Source organism: Gobio gobio (assembly GCF_949357685.1).
Source record: "Gobio gobio genome assembly, chromosome: 14".
Taxonomy (NCBI): domain Eukaryota; kingdom Metazoa; phylum Chordata; class Actinopteri; order Cypriniformes; family Gobionidae; genus Gobio; species Gobio gobio.
The window spans coordinates 35,645,960-35,666,115 of NC_137107.1; the positions used below are offsets into that span (position 1 = coordinate 35,645,960).

General features: G+C 37.3%; 1 protein-coding gene across 2 annotated transcripts in view; it reads right to left on the reverse strand.

Moving 5' to 3' along the window:
• The window catches only part of stxbp1a (syntaxin binding protein 1a), a 43,868-nt gene that overhangs the window by 23,347 nt on the left and 365 nt on the right, over positions 1–20,156 (reverse strand). The window lies entirely within an intron of this gene.

Genomic DNA, 20,156 nt, shown 5'->3' on the forward strand with positions numbered 1-20,156 from the left:
ATTCTGTCCCTTTCACACCTGAGCCTGACTGTGCCCGCTGGTCCTCTACTAAAATGGATTATCTCAGTCCCCTCATTTTCCTTGCACTCTCTCTCTCCTTTTTCTTTAGCAGAGCTTTTTTGGCATCCATTACATCAAAATTCACAGGCACATCTCTCAATAAACACTCTGACTTTTGAAAAGGAATCATATTTGTGAAATCCAGCTCATCTGGTCATGCAGGTAAAATGTGGCTCTTATTAAACATTGCCCACCCAATCACAGAAATAAGGTCAGATTCTGAGATAAAGTTGCAATTACAGGAGAAAAGCCAAAATTGTGAGATACAAAAGTCAGGTTCTCAGATAAAACAATCCAGTGATTATGAGAACAAACGGTAAGTATGAGATATAGGGCCTATTTAATTTTAACAATCTGAGCACATGTATGGTCTGAAGCACATGGTGCAGATGCACTTAGGGCGTGTCAGAATCCACCTTTACTAGTTTAACGACGGACAAAAAACACGCCAGGCGCATGGTCCAAAAGGGTTGTACCTAGTCTCTTAATGAGTCATGGGTGTGTTTTGGGCGTAACGTGCAATAAACCAATCAGAGTCTCATCTCCCATTCCCTTTAAAAGCCAGTTGTGCTTGCACCATGGCGGATTTGCTATTCACATGGCGGAATTTGTGAGCGGAAAGACTGAAACGCTTCTCCAGAGAGGAATCCTTTAATTTTTAATATTTCAAAATGTTTGTGTGCTGCTGCGCGTCCCTGTGTGAGTAATAAGCAGAGTGTAGGCGCGCTGTGGACTCGCCTATAGATGCATATTGCTATTGCCCTTTAAATAAATAAAAAAATACTGTGCTATTGACTTTAGACCATGTTTTTGTTGGTCAATGGCGCACTCGTTTTCAGTTGCCTCAAAATAGCAACACATCAACAATGCGCCTGAACACACCTCGGTTTCAGACCATGGGCTGTTCTGTTCGATGGGCTCGAGTGCATTTGCTATTTAAACAACGTATCGCTGGACGTGAAAATGATAACTGCGTCAGGCTTAAACTAGCAAAAAACACTTGCTTTGCGCCGATGATAGGGTCCATAATGTCACACTGTGAGATGTAGTCACAATTATGAGAAATAAAGTCAATATAGCTAAAGTAGCAATTATGAGAAGAAAAAAAAGCAATTGTGAGATATAATCACATTCACAATGACTATAAAAAAAGCAAGTGTGAAATATAAAGTCATAATCATTTGAGAAAAAAGCCAATTGCAAGATAGAAAGTGACAATTATGGGGGGAAAAGCTGCAATTGTGAGTCACGTTGTGATACAATTCACAATTACTAAGAAATATGTCAATTTTGAGTTATAAAGTCACAATTACAAGAAAAAAGACAACCATAGATATAGTCGCAATTATTCTTTAAAAAAAAAACACTAATCGTGAGATATAAGCAGATTGCGAGTTATAAAGTCACAATTATGAGGACAAAAAAACAATTGTTAAATAAAAGTGCCAATTATGAGGGGAAAATAATAATTGTGACGTATAAAGACAGTTACAAGAAAAAAAACACACAATAGCTTCTTTTTTTTTAGTTTAACTCCTATTGTGTCTATTTGCTTTTTTCCCCCATTATCTTATACTAATGAGGAATAATGCTGATTATTCACAAGCCATATTTTTCTGTATTTGCAAAAAGAGAACGTATTCAGTATGCACCGTTCTATGGAAGCTTGTTTCCGCCACTGAATAAAAAATGAAAAAAGGCAAGTGCAACTTTTTATCTTACAATTTTGATTATTTTTTCCTTGCAATTCTGACTTTATAATAAGCAACTGCAAATTCATATCACGCAATTCTGAGTAAAAAGTCAGAATTGTAAGATTTAAACTCACAATTCTGAGAAAAGTCAGAATTTTGATCAAAAAAAGTCGCAATTATCTTTAAAAAAAAAAAAAGTCTGGCGGAAACAAGCTTCAATACCATTCCCTTTTAAAGTGCACTTGTTGCAGACTGGGAAACTGGGACGCTATCAGATGTGGCAGAGACAGCGTTCGCTACAGCAGCAAATTGAATCCGTGTATCTTCATAATCTCCCTCTGTTCAGATGCCAAGGTTGTGCTGCTTACAGACGATGTTAAATGAACATAGCAAATCGTTGAGAATCGAATCTAAAGAATCTCTTTATGTGTAATTACTATCTTTGCTCTGTGGCTGATCTCGCTTATTCACTCTGATGTAAGTAATCCCATCATGCAGCGATTGGGCGGAGGCAACCATGTTTGTGTGTCGGGGCCAATATTAGCATGATTGCAATACTAGCCATCTGGTTGCAGTGTCAGAATAAAGGCGCTCAGGGTGATTTTGTGGTTTTGACATTTGTGCCAGTGTCGTGCTACAGAGTTAAGCTCCTCAGTGGATGAAAACAGTCCTGGATGAATCCAGATGGATTATGGGTGTTTAAACACAGGGCATGTTTTAGTAAATGTGAAGAGATTAGCAGGAGATTTAGCATTGATTCCAATAGCTAATCAAACTGAGAGCAAATCTGCCCCATTGTGTCAATGAAAACGGATTTGTCAAATTTCTGACCTAATGGAAAGTATGACTTCCCTTACAAAAGGTCATGCCAAGCATAGAAAACCTCAGATAATCCAATAAATAAAAAAACACGTTCAAGATGATTCTCTTTGAAGCCGGCAGTAGCTTATGTAATTTAAACCCTCAGAAGAGCTTTGTTAATGTCTCACTTCCATGCTCATGCTGTCTTTTGAAGTTTTTACCTAAACATGATGCTTTGTGCTAAGAGTATCCTGTATAGATTAGCTATGATACTCTAGATATCGTCGACCGATATGGGTTTGTCAATAGCGGTTGCCAAAGCCAATATCAAGAGAGAATTTAAAGGGCACCTATTATGCCCCTTTTTACAAGATATAATATAAGTCTAATGCTGCGTTCACACCAAACGCGAATAGAGCGTCAAAATCGCGTCTACCGCGTCTAGTTGGACGCTTGAATATTTTGAATCCACTCGCGCGTCCACAGCGAATTGGCGAAATAGACGCGCGTTCAAGGCGTTCCAGGAGAAATATGTCATAAAACACCATGCTGCCTCTATTAAAAATATATATTAAACATTAATAGCCACACAAATGTGGTCCAGGCAACTCCTACATTATCTTCACTGCATATTTAAATATCTTAAAAAAATTAAGTTGTGCAACTTCTCTTTGCCCTCAGTCATAACGATTTGGCAGACAACAAATGATAGATTCATGAGAGCAAAGATCAGCCGTTAGATCTACACAAGACGAACCACTACAGGACAATAGAGCCAGCGGCAAACGTCAGAAGGACTAGCCGAGGAAAGGCTGCTCTCGCCAGGGTTAATGAGCGCTGAGCGCCCGGTGATCGCCTGGATCTCACAACTCCAAAAACGCAAGATTATTTTTTTTAGATAGGCGCTCTCTTTATAAATAAACAACAACATTCTCACCTGAAAAAGTCTTAAAACTACATAGTGACACAATAGTAGTATTTTTCAATTATGCAAGCTTTTTCATCACGTCACTGTACCACATGACAGCAGCAAGCAGGCTTCTGATTGGTTAACATGGCGCGAATTGACTATAAAGTTTAACATTTTTCCACTCGGGTGTCAGACGTGAATTCGCTTCAAGCGCGTGAATGCACAAAAAGCACCATTCGAGCGTATCGCGCAAGACGCTCAATTCGCGTCAAATTCACGTCATTTGCGTATGAGGCGGAGTCGCGTCCATCGCACCGCGTGAAACGCCGCAAGATCTCCAGATGCGCGTCAACACGCCTTTCCATTGACTTAACATTGAAATCACTCGCTCCTGACACTCTATTCGCGTTTGGTGTGAATGCAGCATCAGGTGTCCCCAGAGTGTGTCTGTGAAGTTTCAGATAAAAATTCCTGCTAGATCATTTCATATACCATTTTGAAAATGCCAATTTTTGGGTTTGAGAAAAATTTGCTGTTTTCTGTGTGTCTCCTTTAAATGCAAATGAGCTGCTGCTCCCGGCCCCAGAGGGCGGAGCCTTCACCATAGATATGAATACGTAGATGCCCCATTAGCGACTTGTTTCTATGGGCCGCTATATGTTAGCCGCCCGCCATTTTGTCGTGAACACGCTTTTGTGAACATTCAAATGTTGCCTGTGCGTCTGCAACCGTAGTTATACGCATGCATGAATGAATATCGATATCGATAAAAGCTTTCCTGTAGCTCAAGCAGTAGAGCATGGCGCTAGCAACGCCAAGGTCATGGGTTCGATTCCCAGGGAAAGAATTGACAAAATGTTAAATGTGTACCTTGGTTGCAATGTAAGTCGCTTTGGATAAAAGCGTCTGCCAAATGCATAAATGTAAATGTAAATGTACGATATCTGCAATAGACTGAAGCAGATGATTTTATAAGATTTAGTTTATCATTAATGGTTGATAATTCTGCATATAAAAATATTGGTTAAATATATCTTATAAATAGCCTATTATTGATCATCAGAGAAACCTACAGACACATTGCTCCTTTAATTAAATAAGTGAATTCATTTTAAACAAGTTAATTGGAAAATAAATCATAAACATCAACCAATTAGCCATCAAAATAAATACATTATTTAAAAAAAGCCTAGCCCTAAAGTAGCCTAAACTAATAAATTAGTATTGAGTTAATACATAGGCTATAAAAGCACAAACCAACACATTCTCACTTGTGACAAGTTATCCCATTTCTTCTGGAATTTAAATTGCGCCGGGTTTTACAACCAGCGGCTGCGCAGTGTTGTGGCATCTTGGATTCTCCGGGGGTTTTTTTGTTGGGTTTTTTTTTTGTTTTTTTTACTACTATGAGTGATGACAGCATCTGAAGTGTTGACGTGTGTTGACCGTTTTAAAATGGTGGCGCGTCAACGTGCCTGGAGCGGTCGAATGAGGCATCTACGTATACCTATGGCCTTCACAGCTCGTGAACACATGAATGAAAACTGAAACATGATACATCTGTTTTTTTTATGATCATCTCCATCGCAGACTCATGCTGCTATATCTCATTGCAGTTCTTCATCATCATGAAATATTATCATCTGCATGCGTTTTAGAGCCTTATCACTCTCAACTTGAGCACACACACTCAACGCATGCACACAGAGAACTGGATGTCGGTGCGTACGTGAGTAGGCTAAACTAGACAAGTTCTCTTTCATGTGTTATTGCGATTAAACTGCCAAATGCACACAAGGTTATGTCAGAAACACACAAAGTTCACATGAAAACAGTTGGTTATGTCTGTACACGTATGCAGCAAGTACAGAAATCCCGTGTGTATATTAGATCTGTGTGAAAGCAGTGTAATATACAGTACCTACTGCTATATCTGCTGTTAATATGAATCAAACAACAAAAGATGAACAGAAAATCACTCACTGCTCTTGAATGAATAACTTTAGTAGCTTTAATAAGAACACATTTGTAACTTGAATGCTGCTGTTAAATGCTCTGGCGAGGAGATAAACATGACTGTGTACAGCTCTCTGAGGACAGGGTCTATGCTAATACGGAGAGTGCATTTTCTTATGGTGACCCCCTGAGCACTTGGTGCCCTACGCACAACATGATGCGCGTGTAGGGAGCGGTGGCACTGGAGACTTGTATATTATGGGGATAAAAAAAAATGGTGGGTGGGTGGATTTTTACCAATATTGGGTGTTATGTAAAAGTACAGTTTAATATAAAATACAATGTAGCCAATAATTCAATTTAAATGGCAAATTATTTTAAAATAACATGTTTTTCCAAAAATATTCACTCCAGTAACCGGTGCTGTTATTAAAACTAAAACTATTAAAAATATTTTTTGTTAACTGAAATAAAACTGAAATAAATAAAATATAAATATAAGATTAAAGAAAATATATTTTAAATTTATTTATTTTTTAATAATTATAATAAATATAATTTTTTAAAATAATTTTAATATTTAAAAAAAAAAAAGACAAGGGCACAGGACAAAATTACTAAAACTTAAACTAAAATGAAAATTGAAAAAAAAAATGGAAAAAAAATTAAAAATAATAAATATAAATACTGCTAAAACAATGCCATTGACAAGAATGTCATCAGTTGTGCGTTTTACGTTTATTTCACATTTAATTTATGTTGATTCATGAAGATAAAATACATTTGAACGATGATGTTCATATTTAATAGACTATCTATTATATTCCAATCTATTATTTACTCACTTTCCAATATTTTGCACTGAATAAGTTTAATAAATCTATATGCTTTTTGTTTCTTTGTGTTACTCTACTATTAGTGAAAATAACAGCAAGAGGTATACGCTAGGTCATGTCGTTCTCAGCTGTCTCCAGAAGACACTTCATCCAGTCATGTGACATCAGCACAACCCCCATTGGCCTCACTTCACTTCAGCCCATATTCAGCCTCCGGGACTGAGGTAAAAAACATTTTACTGTACAAATGGGGGAAGGACAAAATGAATGTCAAACAACCTCATGCAAGGCTTCTGCAATATGCTTAAAATCCTAATCATTATGCATTTAAAACATCAGGGGGGAAAAACACATCTTCTTGCATTTTATACGTTCTTTTACAGAGACTCAATGTATTGATTTTGCTTCCTCTTGCTTGATCTGTAGCTTTTTCAAGAGATGAATTTTTGCAGTGCAGCAGAACTATATTGGATTAAATCATACTGTACCGTACAGACTGCAGGCCGGGTCGGAGTTAATGAACTCCGTTTATTTCTTTTCCTCCTCGAATTGGGTAATAAAATGTACCGCAGTCTATCAGCTATTTGTCACTGCAGTCTGGGTCGCTCCAGCACTGATTTTGTCAGTGAGGTGCTGGATAATGCGTTTGGGTTTGACTGATTTATCAGATCAGCTTTATTGGAAAGTGACACCAATGCAAGATAATTATAATTCAATCAAACGGTAAATTCCGTTTGTGTGCATTCAATTAAAAGTACAAAAGGACACTGCAGTTACTATGGAGACTAACATTTAAGGGTGTGTGAGTGGGTGTCAAACAGACGAAAGCAAAGGACATCTGCATGAGACCATTTCCCCTTCCGGGTCATATATCAAAGTGATTTACTGCGGTCTAAAGTAGAACCGTGAATGTGCAATAAGCATTTTGGCAAAATGAAAGTCAACATGAAATCAAAATGGACTATTCTATGGAATAATGCTGTATTTATTCTAAATAATAATTCCCCTCCTCTTGCAACGACTTCTCTTTTCTGACATGCTTAGCAGCGCAAGGGCGGGACAGCCTGTCACTCGCATGAGATCGACCAATAGCAAACCACAATGATCCAATCAATTCCCGATGGACAAAATCTAGCCCCGCCCTACTTTTTTTCTTGTTCGAGAAGCCGCTTCACTTGAATATACATCACAATAGGGAAGAAAAGACACAATTTCTGCTTCATGCCAGGATTAAAACTGAACCAGTTGCAGATAAACATGTTCTCCCAGTTGGCTGATCACAATAGTGTGTAGATGCCCTCATTATAAGAGCTCACAATTTGTATGAGCCGTTTCTGTCTCACGCTTCTTTAACACTGATCCTCTCTCCTGAGTACACCAACGCCAGTCTCATCTCACTCCAGCTCTTCACTCTTCAGATATTTAACCTTAATGTAGATGTCTTAATTAAGCGCAAGCTGTCGTTTGTGATAAAAGTAGATGTTTGGTTAAATTAAGCTATATCTTACAGCTTTAATCAAAGATGGCTTATGAGAGGATGTTTGGTTTAGTGTGATTGACTACTGGTTATATCTAGGCAGTTTATTGAACATTCACAGAATATTCTTAATGATTTTGCTGACTATATTCAAAAGCATGTTAAAGGTCCCATGGCATGGATTTTTTAAAATTATTTTATAATGTTTCCTAAGGTGTACTTATATTGTTAGTATGGTTTTTACATAAAAAAAATGTCATAATTTAGAAACAAAAAGCATTTTTTATATACTGATATTAGCCCTCTGGCTTGAATGCTCTGTTTCAAGGGGCGTGTCTGCTGTGAGACTTCAGTGAAAACTACCACTGTTGTGATTGGCTGACATCTTTGCATTTGAAATGAGTATTAGATTATGTGGCGGAGGGGGCGTGGTTTAGCGAGGCACCGTCTGACTCTGCAAGCACTGCTGCCAGTCCAGAGAGAGACGGACTGGGCACTCGTAGATCAGAAAGAGCTAGAGAAAGATAGCTGAGAAAGTTTTATTGTACCGGGTTGTTGAGAGCGCTGTGAGTGGAGTTAGGGCTGTAACGTTTTGACCAAAAATAAAAACCTCGATTAATTGAACATTTTACCTCGATTACGATTAATGAACAATTATTTTGCTTTTTTTTCCTCTCATTTTTTGCCTTCGTAAGGTTTTTGAGTAAGTTCCTGATAAGGGTTTTACTGTAAATATGTTTTACTATTAAAGGTGGAATTTTTTTTTTCTAAAGAAAAAGTGCATTTCTTTGTGATTTTAAAACACTTGAAGTAAACGGTTCACTTTCAGCAGTTATTGTCTATGGAGCAGATTTCTGTTTGTTGTACATCAGATACAGATAAATTGACACAGTAGGCCTACATTACATTTATTTGAATGCATTAATGATAGAATGATTGTGTGTGTGAATGACTCATACTGTCTCTATTCATTATGAAGCTGTGGTTTGTACTTACTTCAAAGGTATTAAAATATATGCCTATAACGGTTGAGTTTCTAAGCTACTTTAGCGACTTTACTTTAGTCCCAGGACAGTGTTGACACTGCGTTTCTGCGCTGCTCTCTGCGCGCGATCTTCACGTGATGTACAAGCTTCTGTCTGAGTGTTCGTTTGTCACAATATATCAGGCATTAGTTGAACATAATACACATCTGATGGTCTAAACTCGCTTTAATGTTCAAACTGGCAGGGCTTAAAACACATACAAATGATAAAGCTTTGTGAGGACGCAGGTGAAAGAGGTCTGCCTTCAGGGCGCGCGCGCGTTGTCAGAGACGCGACACGGCTCGGCTCTCTGTGTCACAGAAAGAAGCTGAGCACAGAACGGATACGTATTGTTGTTTTTGAATAGTGCACAATCGCTTTAAATGTTGAAACTGGCAAGCTTTATGAGCACGAAAGTGAAAGCGATCTGGCTTCGCGGCTTGCCCGCGCCGTCTGTGTGTGTGTGTGTGTGTGTGTGTCGGTGGCAGCGCGTATAGGCTATAAGAATGGCGAAAACATGCAGTTACTATAGTGATTCTGAGCATCTATAAACACAGATAACTGCTCCTGCATCTCTGTGTGCCTGCAAACTGCACTTGATGTGACTGACGGGGCGGAGTCACGTGAAAACCGAAATAACCGACATGGGAAAAATACGTCGGTTACAGGTTCTGAATGTCGGTTTCGGTTATTTTTCGATTAATCGTACAGCCCTAGCGTTAGTTTATTTTGCTTGTATCTGAAAGTTCTGAATAAACACGAGTCCCAGTCACGCCGACCCGGTCTTCTTCCTCCCTATTCTACGAACTTTGTAACATGTGGAACCCCTCTCGAATACTTTTACTATGTTTTTTTATCTTTACAACTGTCGAGATGAACGAATCGTCAAAGTGTTGACTATAGCATTATTTTTAGATCTTTTCCCATCACATGAAAGGCTTGAGCATTGAGTACACATGCAGTCTGTTGATCGCGTGAATGCAGTGATCTCGTCATTGCAGTGCTATTTCTCTCATAAAATGCTTTGACCACAACTAACAGCAAACCCGACATCGGCATGAATACAGTAAGAGCTCTGTGCAGCATAACAGTGTCATTCATTATAACAGCAGTTTGGGCAAGTGTGCAGATACACTTTGATTGACAGCTTCGAACATTATAAAGAGAGTGTTCTTTGATCGCTCTCTGTAATCATTTAAATAACGGATTTGTTTCATGCTTCTAACAGAAACCATGTGAAGTGTATTGTTTTAGTCACTGGCTTGATTCACTGATGCTTTGCGCTTAGGGCATCAAGACGGCCAGCAGCGGGACTGACAGTATTAAACGATTTAGAAAGAAGGTCTGTGTGAACTTGAATGATTAGCTACACATCAGAAATCACTGATCACAGATCAGGCATTAATGAACACTGTTACTCACTGTTTGTGGAGGTGCTGTCGAATCCATATGGTAAAAGTCTGTTTGTAAAGCCTGTGCTGACATCGCGACTGATAAACGGAATCCATTTTCTCCAAATTCTCTGGGCGGGCAAAGCAGAGGAAGGGGAGGTAACCGTTCCCCGTATGACGACATAACAGGAAATGATTTCAGATCGGCTCGTGTGAGCTCTCATTTTCTCAAATGCAGAGCAGGACACCCAGAACTCGGTTTACACCCATCAAAATTTCTAGTCACTTGGGGACCATATACAGGCTAGGGGAACTCATATTAATGTTAAAAAACCTCCCACATGCCATGGGACCTTTGATGTACTTTAATAAATGAATGCATGATTATTCCATTTAAATTAATATTTTAAAATAATCATTCTGTCTAATCCAAAATTGTGAACGGAAGGCATTTTTCATGTATTTCATGTATTTTCATGTTTTTGCTTTTCATGAAAATACTAACAATATTTTATATTATAATATGTAATATTTTTTAGTGATGAAATTTGTATAAAATTAGTACATTTTGTACTAATAACATTTTGAAAAATGCCTAGAAAAACAAAAAGGCAAACAGGACATACAATGACTACAACATAATCAGTTATTAATATTTTGTTGTTTCTCTCTTGTTTTTGTGTGTGTTCACAATTTCTATGTACGACTGCCTGGTCAAAAATGTATTTTGATTCATTGCGCTGTTACAATACAACAATTGACTTCAAGCACAACTAGGCTACACAATATATGGATAATATAGCTTTTTTCCATTTATTTTTACTGTATTTTACTATGACTCTTAATTTGAATGTACAAAATGATGGTTCCTCTACTATACAATATGGTTTAATTTGTAAACATTAGTTAACAACATTTCTTAACATAAACTAATGATAAATAATAATTCTACAGCATTTACTTAGCCTGGATGCCAGCCGAACTTAGCCCCGCCCATAACATTTTTACTCGGGCAGTTCGGTCTGGACTTGATCCATAGAGAAGTAATTATGCCCGAACAGAAACTGTTCGGACCAATGAAATTGTCAGGGCGGGCTTTAGACGATGATGGACAGATGATCAACAGAAACGTAATCATCCACGTCATCAAAGGCGCTTGGGTTGAGTTTGTTCTAATCTTAAACGGAGAACTTGTTCGTATATGCATTCAAATTTACTATTTCTCTCAGAAATGATGATCGTGTTGGTAAGTACTCTGTGTATCCTTAAATTCTTTTTTTACAACACCGGCAAAGATCGTTTACACTCATCTTTTTCTTCTAACGTTAGGCTACTTATTCCAGTGTGCGTGCAGACAGGGTTGCCAAGTTTTTACAACAAAACCCGCCCAATTGCTAACGTTCCTCAAAACTAGCCAAAAACAAGCCCAATAGCTTTCCAGGGGGGGTTCTCCGGGAAAAAAGGCATTTGGGGGGTAAAATATGTGTTATTTTGGCAGGGCTGGCAGCTAAAAATCACATTTCTGGGTCTGTATATCACATAATTGGGGTCGCTTCAACCCGCGGACATGGCAACACTGTGTGCAGTTGAGTTCTGTGACATTTGATAACTAACGTTATGCGTCGCTCCGTTGCTCTGATTGGTTGTAGGTCTATCCAATTGAGGTCTTTCCTGGTTCGGTTGAAACACGCCCCATAATCACAGCCCAACGGAGCAGTATCAGACTCATATTCTGACTAGAATTGAGTATGACGTCAGGCTAGCATTTACTAAAACTACATTACAACATTTTTACTAAAACATTTTTAAAATCAAGTTATATTTGTGAAAGTCAGTCTTTGAAAGTCAGACGCACTGTGAACTAACATACTTTTTTTATTTATTTATTTATTAACTAACATTAACAAAAAAATATATTGCTCATGTTAATGTTAGCTATTATATTAATTAACAAATGAGACCTTGTACAGTGTTTTATTGTACCAAAAAGGCTCCCTAAAAATGAGCAAAAACATATTGAGATAAATATTCTATATTGTCAAAAAGCAATATCACCCAGCTGTACTGCTGCTCAGTAGAAAATAAATGTATAACCACTCATAGCTGCAGATTTAACCCTTCATATATTCCCAGGCTCCCTCCGGGCACTCTCATTTCATGACCCACTTTTATGCTCAGTCTCTCTGGAATTTCACGGCCATTTACCTTAAAGAGACATTCTGTGGTATTCCTTATCCTGGTGGGTCTGATTTGATTTTCTGATATGAAGACTAAACCTAGAAACCATTCATTTTCAAGTTCCATGTTTTGTATTGATGATTGATTGCATCAGTGACCTTGGCGTTCTTTTTTCTCTTATTATTGAGCCATGGTTCACTATAAATATCTGTTAAGTTGGACTGCAAACAGCAGCTGAATAATTAATTTCTTCTTGAGGAGTTCTATATATATAGAGCTTTTTTTAACGGAATTGATATTGTCAGTGCATCTCATCCACACTGCAGTGTAGTCTATGCACATTTTCACCTTCTCAGGGGCATTATATGACACTATCCAATATTACCCTTGTATAACAGACAGAAGATGCTCTGCTAAACCCCAACCAACGTCACAGAGTCCAAGGACAGAGCATCCACCCACACACACACACACACACACACACACACACACACACACACACACACACATTGACTCGGATGCTGTCCTGCTGGTATAGAATTTCAGCATGCTGAGTCATTACTCAACACACACACACACACACACACACACACACACACACACACACACACACACACACACACACACATTCATTCAATGAATGTACAGAAGAGATTTTTGAGGAAGAAAGCCAATAGTTATAGTTATAATTTATATCATTCATGTTATGGCTAATAAAGGATAAACTGGGTATAATTATTTAAACTAAAGGAAAAAGAAATTAATTTTGCACTTTGCTGAAGATTACATTTATTCAAATGACTAATAAATGTATTTATATAATTTTATGTTATTATTAAATAATAATAAATGTTCACTTTATTGGTGTCATTAATCACTTTTCAGATGATGACAAAGGTAATTTAGCTGTCAATATAGAGGAAATGAGTATTACATAAATATCCAATATCACAATACCAATAAATGTAAAAATCTCTAAAATGCATGCATTGATAATCTATATGGTACTGATATTTTGTGCATCCCTAACCATAAGTATTTTAATACCACAGGATATATTGTGTGTGTGATCTCAAAAATCCACACTGTGCTGTTTGTTTGGAAATTGAAAACATTTTCAATTTTAAAATGAAAAGAATGTTTCAGATTTAATTCCTTACCTCATTGATATCAGTGTGTTTTCTGTAATCTTAAGGCTCTTTATTGTCATTGATGGTTCCATGAAGAACCTTTAACGTTCATTGAATTTTTCCATTCCACAAAAGGTCTTTAAAATGCTCTTTATGCTAAGAACTCTTCACTGAAAGGTTCTTTTGTGCACCCAAAAATGGTTCTTCTATGGCATAGCTATGAAAAAAAACCTTTTGGAACCTATTATTAAGAGTTTATTGTATACTATTCTGTAGTAGTTCATTTTAGCACTGTCTGCACTGTCTGGATGACATCTTTTATCCTCAGGTCTGATTTATGTTTTCCCCCAGAGCTCTCCACTCTGGCTCATTTTCATAGGAAATCCATAAACCCAGGCTGAATGGGAGGAATTCTGGATAATGTATTCCAGCAGAGTCAGCAGAGAGCTTAACCTAAACATTATCTTTATTCTTTAATATTAACTTGAATATAATGTCATATAAAAGCATCCCAAATCAGATCATGCCATTGGTAACACCCAGGGAGAAACTATAAAACTGTATGAACAATTGCAAGCTCATGGCTGATCTAAATAGAAATCTATAATTCATTTCGACTGTCGGTGCATTTTGCATTCGCCTGCAGAGATTGGAAAATGTTACACTGGTCTGTGCATCCTTGCACAAAGCTAATGTAACACCCAAATGTCAGGGCAAGTGCAATCATGGATAATGACAGGCTAGTGGTGCATTTCCGACCTGGAGAAAGCCATCCTGGTATACAGTAGACTAACACACAGTGTGATTTATTCAGCAACATTTTCAATGCGTTTCATGGCTTTCTTCCAATCCAATTGGTCTTTGGGATTACAAAATATGAGGGTCACTGTCAGCAAACATCTAAAATATCTAGGAGACTACAGAGCCTGTTTCTTTGCATATAAATTATTCTTGTCCTACTTCTCTCTGGTTGGTTGGTTTGTCATTAGTAGTGCTTGATAATGCAAGCATCTGTGTTATTGCTTATATGGAAATTGATTTGAAGACTTTTGCCTGACAGATGATAAAATGGGTGGGGGGAAAAACACTTTACTGTCATTCTGATACCCAAGCAACATGCTAAAAACCACCTTAGGACTTTGGGAATGTGCAAAGCACCCCAAAATCTCAGTTTAAACCAACCTAAGATGCTTGGCCAGTCTGGTGGTCTTCTTGACTACCTGAAAAGTGCTCAAAACCCTTCTAAAACCAACCTTAGGCTGGTTTAAGCTTTAGTACTGATCACACTGTTCTCAGAATATGTAAGATTGTATCGCTACTGCCCCTTTAATTCCACTCTGCCCTTCATTTAACCCCTCATTCTTTTTTCATTGACACTAGAATTAATCATCATTAACTGCTATTTTTATCCTTGTCTGTGTCTGTTCGATGGGTTCTTTATATACGTCTGAGGGTTGCTTGTGTATTGAATAGGAAGAGAAAGCTAACCTTGATCAGTAGCTACTGAATACAATTCTGAAACAATCAAGAGCCACATCCATACTCTCATATAATAAAACTTCTTGTCCATTGTCACAAATGGTTCTCAATGCATACCACATCATATACAGTGGCGTGAAAGGCACAGGACTCTCTCTTTGAGCGTTAAGGGAGTTATAAATGTCCTCCGTTCAAGTCAAGCATGAATCACACGCTTGCAATTTGCTGCAAGGCACATTGACTCTCCTCTCTTCACTTGCCATACACAAGTATACACACTATGATAAAGGATCCTCGTCTTAAAGGTGCAGTAAGCAATTTCTGCTATTTGAAATCAACCCAAACAAACACGCTATGCCCTTCATTGCTCCGCCCCCAAAATGCACAAACACGCTATGCCAGAGTGGATGTCTCTTTATCATTGCTGAAGCGGAGCAAAATTATGCTTCATGAAAAATAAAGTGAATATGACGGACGAACAACAAGGAAGAACAAAAAATGAACATACACAAGAGTATATAAAAGCAAGAGTTGCATGTTAGTCACCAGCAGCTCCACAGACTAACAATGACTCGCAAAACTGGCCTGCTGCTATAGCTAACATTACAACAACAACATATCTTAGTCCTGTGAAACATAGCAAAACCAATGTCACTCGCGTATGGAGCAGAAACAATGCAACCTCCATTTTTAGGCCTTCTCTCTTCCAACGCAGAAAAGCTTTTCTAATATTAACACGGATCCTGCTCTAGCCTGGTCATAACCCTTCGATTTCCTGTGATATTCCTCTGACCTCTTTTATAATGTCTCTCAGCCATCTCTCTTTCAACAGTCTTTCTTCAAAATCTCCCTCTCGCTCACTCTCTCTCCTCCCCCATCATGCGTGTATACGCCCCTTACTGCTGATTGGCTGCTTGGTATGATCCACTTTCAACAGCGTTTCTCAGAAATCATAGCCTAGAAATTAGGGATGGACGATACCACTTATTTTGTTTTCGATACGATACCGATACTTTCAAGGCCAGTATCACCGATATCGATACCGATACTTCTAAACTTTTTCATTATTAAATGTACTAATTATTAAAATTACTAAGAGTAAAATGGGTAAAGATACCCGCTTAACATAATATTTGAAAGGTATTTTAACATTCAATACGCCTTAATTGCAACTTATTAGATCATATTTAGTTTACATGTGGTTAAAATATATTGACTGCTAGTGGAAACCATGAAAATGTACAAATACTCGTTGAACTGTGGTCACTGTTGTAAAAAATAAACCATGGTTCATTTTCACCATGGTCAAGATATAAAACACTGCCAGTGACAGGACATTGCACCCATAAAATGCAGCCTTTTTATTCTGACATGATTTATATTAACATTAGTTACAGAATAGAACATGATCAATATCAACTTTTAACATTACATTTAAAGAGTGTAATTGCACTATGTAGGCTACAATTTCTATTGGTTTATTGTGAAATAACTCAAACATATGTTTTTTTGTCTTATGATGAGCATTGTTCTGGGCTGCGTTTCCAAAAGCATCAATGGTTTCTTATGATAGTTTTGGGAAACGCAGCTCTGTTTGAATACAGTGTAAGCCGCTAGCGAAAGCTCTCTCTGTGATTGACTGGTTCTGTCTTGCAGCATTTGCGTGCATGCGTTCAGATCATGGTTCAGATGAGCAAGAAAATAGTCCTATACTACACAACTATTCGGTAAGATTCGGTTATTCGTATTGTATGCATTAAATAATCTTTTTAAATAAACAAATTTACTCGTAAAAAAAAACATTTTTTTTGTTCGAGTATCGATACATTTCTATGTTCGCATCAGTATCGATATATCCCTACTAGACGCCCATCCCCCTACTAGAAATCTAGACGCACCCTAGCGGCAGCAAATCTAATTTGCAGCCAGGGCGTCTAGCAACTCTCCGTTGGCGTGCGAGCTGGAAAAACCAAACTCTGGTCAGGCCAATCACATCGTGTATAGAGTCGGTGGGCGGGCTTAACATAATGACGGCAGAGTTGCGGCGGTTCTGCATGGTACTTGTAAACAAAGAAACTGGTGAACACCAGTCTTTCGAATCGTCTTTAGCCGCGACTCTGGAAGAATTGGAGTTAAGCTTTTCTTTGAGAAAAGAACAAAGAACGGCACTGAAGTCATTCTTAAGAAAGTAAGATATGTTCGGAGTTTTGCCGACCGGATACAGCGAAAGTTTAATCTATCTACTAGCTCCGCTTCACCTTCTTCGTTGCTCTGGTTGGTTGTAGCGCTATCCTATTGCGTGCAGAGGGAATTTGAAAAACAACCGTTTATCCCACCCTCGGATTGAGCCCTGCCAATGGTGAGTTCCCAGACCCAACATCTTGATGTGGGTCTGGCTTGTCAGGCTACAGAAATCATTAACTGCACTTTTAATTCAGTTTCATGTTATGAGAAATATATATTGATGAATAAAAAAGTTAAAAGAACAGCAATTATTCAAAATAGAATTTGTTTCTAGCAATATAAATCTTTACTATCACGTTTTTATCAACTTAACACATCCTTGCTGAATAAAAGTATTAATTTCTGTTAAACTGTAGTGTATATTGTTGCAAAAGATTTATATTCTAGATAAATGCTGTTCTTTTTAACTTTTTATTCATTCATCGTTGAAGACTGTAATGGCGGATGAAAATTCAGCTTTGCATCACAGAAATAAATCATATTTTAAAGTATTTTAAAATAGAAAACCATTATTTTAAATTGTAATAATATTTCACACATTAATATTCTGTATTTTTTGTTGTTGTTGTATTTTTTTGTATTTTTGATCAAATAAATGCAGCCTTGATGAGCATAAGAGACTTCTTTCAAAAACAGTAAAATAGTAATGTTTTCGACTTTTTGACTGGTTATGTATATTTTATATATATATATATATGGTAAAGATTATATGAGTTAATGTGTTTTCGGTAGAATCAAAATCTTACTATAAAGAGTTTTGTGGAGAAATAAAAGGAAATATGTTTCCTTGAACGCAATTTGGCTCAAACTGGTAAGTAGGGCATAGTATAAGCTCAATTCATGAAAATGGATCAACAAATACACAGGCTAACAAAAGAACTGGTTCATTCAGAACTAGACTAATGCCTATAAAGACCCTTTAGACATACTATGAGTCATTCACACAGATGCTTTCCATATCCTGTCCTCTTGCATTACATCCTACAGTGCATATGTGCATTTCCCTGTGAATATTGCATATTTTAAACATAAAAACAAAACTATGATATCTAAGCAAGGATGTACGTGCATTTGGCCAGTCCCCCTCGCATCTTTTGCTCTTTATCTGACCCTGTGTCCGATGATGTGTATCTCATGTCCCTGGAGAAGACAGTGAAACCGGCACACGCACACACACACACACACACACCCACGACACATCAGACCACAGGAAAACCAATCCATCATCCCGCGTGTGAGGAAGACAGAATCCAGCGCAGGTGTTCAGAGCACTAATGATCAGGTTTCAGTCAATATTGATTGTATATGTGTCCCTTTTGGACTCGACAATGCAATAGCATTTTCACTATTATGTCATATTTTCCATGCTTTCAGTTTGCAGCTGGTGTTTAAACAACATTAACTGATATATTACAATTGAAACAAACGCAAAATGTTTAATATGATTCTGTTGAATGATGAGGGCAAAATACGTGGGTCAATGACAAATATGTTTTTGTACATTATTTAAAATGTAAATGTTTTTGTAAATAATTAAAATGTTGGTTTAATATGTTCCTCAATTAAATGTACACAAAGTAATCATCATTTTAAAACCGTTTTTAAACATATTTTTCAAGGTAAAATATTTTATCCCATTTGACTTGAACAAAATGTGTTTTTCATAACAGGGTCAAAAGGTGTTTTTTAATGTTTTTTAGATGACCAAAAGGCATTATCTTTTAAATGTTTTTGTTTTTGTCACATAACTACAAAATGGCTTCCCGCATCTTGGTTACAACAAAACTGATTTAATGTGTTGGAGTTTTTCAGTTATTAATACTTTATTTACGATCCTGGACCACAAAACCAGTCATAAGTCGCACAGTTATGTTTGTTGCAATAGCCAAGAATACATTGTATGGGTCAAAATTATCGATTTTTCTTTTCAAGTAAAACATGTTCAAAGATCATGTTCCATGAAGATATTTTGTAAATTCCCTACCGTAAATATATCAAAAATGTATTATTATTATTAGTAATATGCATTGCTAAGGACTTCATTTGGACAACTTTAAAGGCGATTTTCTCAATTCTCAGATTCCAGATTTTCAAAAAGTTGCATCTTGGCCAAATATTATTTTTCATTTGCTTCACCGATTATTAAAGAAAATATGCCAAACAACTTTTTTCCAGCATTTGTTTTTCTCCACAAAACCCCCATCATTTTTTATGGCTTGCATTTTAATGTATTCATATTATTTTAATAAATAAATTAACATATATGCGTTTGATCATGGCAAAGCTTACATTTAGATTCCCAATTATATGCATGCAAGGCCTGAGATCTCTAAAAAAAAAAAAAAATTAAGAGAGTGTAATGATATATCATCAACCATTCAGAGAGGCTATTTCAAAACACTTATCTTCTTATCCTGCTGCATATCAGCAAATTTTCTCTAAAAGGAAAGCACCTACAACCGCCATCAATCTGTCTGTATGCTACTGAACGCCATTCTGTTGCACTACACATGACAGCTACAGCTACACATCTGAGGGATGCGCATTTGGTGCTCTCATTTTCCACTATTCAACCGAACATGAACCACTCCGCCATTTAACGATCCAGCTGGAGATGCGAGCCAGCTGCATTCATGTTAAAAGCACGGGCACTTCCTGGGCAGATCAGTTCACCAGCTGGAGCTTTACGCAATGGAATATAAATGCACTGGTGATCAATCACAGGGGTGAGGCTTTGCCAAAACACATTTATTAAGCTCATTTTCGGAAGTAGAAGGTAGAGTTATGCAAGCATCGTTACAACTGTATCCTCATTAATTATATAGATAATAATCCGAGTAGAATAAAATAAAATCGCAGTGGTCTGTCGACACAATTCCCTGCGTAATTCCCCAAACGTCCGTGCAGAATAAGGGCGTTCCTGTGCTGGACCATCTTTATACCAGAGCATCAAGCTTTTTTGTTAGTTAGTCTGA